Here is a 4,251-nt window from a genome sequence, read left to right on the forward strand (position 1 = left end):
TCAAACGTAAAATCGAAAAAACGTAAAACGAATGAACGTTAGAGGAGCGTCTGTGTATATATGTATATATATATAAATATATATATATGAATATATATAAATATATATATATAATGAATATATATATATATGAATATATATATATGAATATATATATATGAATATATATATATATATATATATAAGACGTAGCGAGTAACTAGGGACAGAGCGAGTTAGAAGTAGGGTAGGTAGAGTGTAGGAAAAATGTAGATATAGAGACCTTTATGTATCATCTAAGTCGATCTTGAATGTGATAGAGGGATCCGTCATTCTTCAAGTTTGCTCACCGGCAACCCTATTCATTAACTCTCAGGCCTGAATCAAGCCGTCTAATTCCCATCTTATACCGGCATCTTTGAAGATCATTCTACGTTACTTCTGGTAGACTTGGAAAGCGATTATTTCACATCACCGTTAACAACTAGGTAAACATTTTATCTTCATTACTACAAATTACACACACACACTATATATATTATATATATATATAGTTAAAAGTGATAAAAGAAAAGAGTAATAAGTGTAGTTAAAACCAAATGAAGTTATATTCTCCGTTTCACACTTCCTCCCTAGATTATATTGTGTTCTGATTTTTTAATACTATTTGATCTTTCATAATTACTTTTCTATTCATACGAGCAACGGGCTTCGCCCGACCCCGCTGCGAGGGGCTCGGCCCTTTGGGCGAGCTCGCTTAGCTCGCAGAGTCGTCTCCGTTGATGTGACGTCACCGCTCTCGGCCAGTCAGTCGTCTCCGTTGCCTTGACGTCACCACTCGGCCAATCAGGGGCCTGAGGGTGTGTGTCCCCTTGAGGGATTTCAGGTTTCCGGTCAGATTTAGATCGATATCAACAGGAATTCTTTTATTAGTATATATAAAGTTCTTAGTAACAAAGTTTGTAAATGGTAAATGTTCAGATTGTTTTTCCTATCCTCTTAAATTGAGCTGAACCTGGGTAAATATCATTATCAATTCTAATTATTTAGGACAAATATTACCAAAGAAATAAAGCCCTAAGAGAGGACGTAATACTGCCCTACACAAATACATAAAACCCAAACGTTTAATTGTTCTTACTAAATGTTATAAGGCCCGAGGGCCGTTGCTAGTCACTAAGAGGCTGCGGGCATCCAGTAACTAAAACTCGACGCAACATGTATTATCTGTGTTATCAATTATCATCGTCACCTAACCACTAGAATGGATGACGTCTGACGTCACTGTCATCACCAATGTATAAAAGGATCATCACCACACGTATGGATGTTTAAATGACATCACTGATTGACAAGTGATACTGTTATCACTTATCACCTCTGAATGATTAAATCATAGACCATCCGCATCCGTGTGGTTATGTGTCTGATAATATTTCAATGATGCCATCAGAGATTCTCCACCCAAAGAAGGATGAAAATCACGTTAACTTTCTTGTCACTCCTTTAAGGTTTACAGTAGTCAACGGATGGGTTGGATTCCGAGCCTAGGGATGGATTTCGTCCAACGTTGGAGGATTTGGGATGGAATCCAAGCCTAGGGGCAACCAACGCAATACCGTTGTAATCAACATCTCTGAACAAATTCGAGGAAAAGAAACTGAAGATATATGTTAAGAGTATTTATATTTACATATTTAAAATATGTATATATACAATTTATTCAGTAATAAGAGATAAATTAATAGTATATGATTATCTTGAAATAGAACAATTTTTATTGAATTTATATTGTGGCAACAATCAGTCGTTCGAATACTGCTGTAAACATTGTTAATTTTTCTTACTCTTTTCACCAATTGGATGTTATTTACATTTTTTTCCGTGATAGAGTGGGATACTGTAGTTATCCATTTTCCAATAGAGAAGATACGACCACAAGGGGCACTTTGGAATGTAATGTGAGCATCTCGGCTATATTAAGAAATAATATCTCTTCCCTCACTGAGTCAGCCCTTCAATTACCATTTTCTATGAATGACGAATATCTTCTGCCTAGTGTTCGATAATTAATCTGTGTGTGCATGTAGTGTGTGATTCACCATAGTCTTGGATCACATGTTGGACTCGTGATCGACAGCTATTACCCTCCCGGATGAGAGCTCGTATACGAGAGTGTGTGTGTACGCGCGCGTCTGTGTGCATAAGATGATAAGATATGCTAAGATCGTCAAATCTGCATTTTAGAGAGATCGCGAGTCGTTCAGAGTTACTTGGGATAAAATATATGAACAATTGAAATAGGCATTGGCTCTGCCAATGCGATTCCTCAATCTTGATAGAGGGTGGGGCTTGCTGTAGCTCCTTTACGTGATTGGTGGGAATTTCTCTACAAAGTAAGGTTGGACTTACGTGTAACCACTTATTGTTAGATGAACGAATGAACAAGTTGGACTGCAAGCTTATCGTCTACTAATGTAACCTTACCTTTATGCTGCACTCCTAAATTCCTCCCACTACAATTCTTGGGTGTGAAAGTGGCGGCAGCACACTAGGTTAACATGCTACTTGCTTCGAGTAGAAACGACTTCGGTTCCAATATTTTAGACTTCCGTAAAAACATCTCGATGTTTTACATTCATATTCTAGGTCTAACTTCTTAGTTCGTCAGTCAGCTTTTCATTATATGACATAAGTTATTAGACATTTGTAAATTTGAAAAAAAAAGATCGTAACCGAAGTCGTTTCTACTCGAAATAGCAAAAACACGTAGCATGCTTGCGAGAAATGCCTAGTGTGCCGCCATATTAATGTTGTCCTCCATAGATATCAGCACTGGTTGTTGCTGACGACGAAATACAAAAATCACAAATCTCACAAGGGCGATAGCGTGATTGATCATGATGGGATCATTGGTTATCCAAGACTGGTGACAGTAATGGTCACTAGTATGGGTGATGACGTCGCTGATTACCCTCAGGCAATGATTACCTTCACAAACCAAGTCTTGATGTTCATGAAGAAGATCCAGAACGACCCTCACGGGTAGTTGATAGCGCCGCATAACTCCCTTTTGTCTGTGTGTGTACTAGCACCAAGAATGTCCTTTAGGGTATTCTAGACGAGACACTGCCAAAAACGTACACTGGTACGTTCCCCCCACCCCAGCCCCCGTCATCAGCTGGACCTCTTCCTACTGTCATAGGTAACCTCAGCTACCACCTAATTCAAGGAAGTAGCGACGACCAGGTACTCCTTCCTCCTCCATCACTACCCCTCCAAACCGTTACTATTTTACCCCGCACCACCCAACCCCGTTTTAGTGATCCTGTTGCTTGCGTGCACATCCAAGTTGGCCATTCCAGCTTCTGTCGCGCTACGTGGGACAAAGGTTTACACAGTCACCTGTGTCATCCCGATAGTACGCCAACTCTCCCCTAGTCATAGGATTACCTATACCCTCTTGGCGTTACCTGTACTCTTTCCGACCAAATGCTTCCTTCACCCCTACTTCCGATTTCCCCGCCCGTCATCATCACCCCACACTCGATCACACCTCCACCGAGGTGGCCGCCGACGTCTGTGGCTCGAAAGGACGCCAACAAAGAGGCGACACTTGGCGAGGACTTACCTTGCTTGCGTCGGGAAGCTACGACACGACACAGCACCTCACATGACACAACGGCGAGACACACTGAACTCCTACATCTGCGTCTGCCGCCTGGTGTGCTCCGCCCCACAGCCGCCGGCCCCGCCCCGCCCCGCCTGACGTGTGGCGGGAACAGCGGTACGAGCCTGACTCCATCTATCGAACAGCCGACGAACTACATGTCAGTCGCCCTTGCGTGGCGGGCGACGTGTGTTCGTTGAGTGTCTGTAACAACAACACTTTGTACCCACCAAAGGTAGGGCAGGAGAGGAAGGCGCTCCTAGTGGCCAGGACACTAAACAATTTACCGAGTTGTTTATGTGATCTTAAGAGAGGTTGCAACAACTGTGACGTGGGAGTGGAGACTATCCATATCAGTGAATCCCAAGTTCATTTTTTTTTTTTTTTTTTTTTTTTTTTTTTTGGGGGGTGGGTAGGGGTGGACAGGGAGGTGGAAAATATTTGGGGGATAGAGAAAAACATTGCGACACCTGGCGACAGCATATTTTATATATCAAAATGATGTTTATTCCATCAATCATCAAATACAAGCCTCGGAAAATATACACATCTGTGCAATGTGGCGGGAGTAGGGGATTCCTCCGCTTTGCATATGAAGTGTG

General features: G+C 41.7%; 1 protein-coding gene across 4 annotated transcripts in view; it reads right to left on the reverse strand.

The window, feature by feature from the left end:
* The window catches only part of sigmar (Tumor necrosis factor alpha-induced protein 8-like protein sigmar), a 165,058-nt gene extending 161,299 nt beyond the window's left edge, over window positions 1-3,759 (reverse strand). The window contains exon 1 of one of the 4 annotated variants that reach the window (XM_076208077.1): window positions 3,611-3,759. The gene's annotated coding sequence lies outside the window, so the exon portion shown is untranslated. The remainder of the gene's footprint in view (window positions 1-3,610) is intronic. The other 3 variants (XM_076208072.1, XM_076208074.1, XM_076208076.1) reach the window with 3 other exon arrangements.
* Window positions 3,760-4,251: the final 492 nt, after the last annotated feature.

Source organism: Oratosquilla oratoria, chromosome 24 (genome assembly GCF_046742065.1).
Source record: "Oratosquilla oratoria isolate Oo_2021 chromosome 24, ASM4674206v1, whole genome shotgun sequence".
Taxonomy (NCBI): Eukaryota; Metazoa; Arthropoda; class Malacostraca; order Stomatopoda; family Squillidae; genus Oratosquilla; species Oratosquilla oratoria.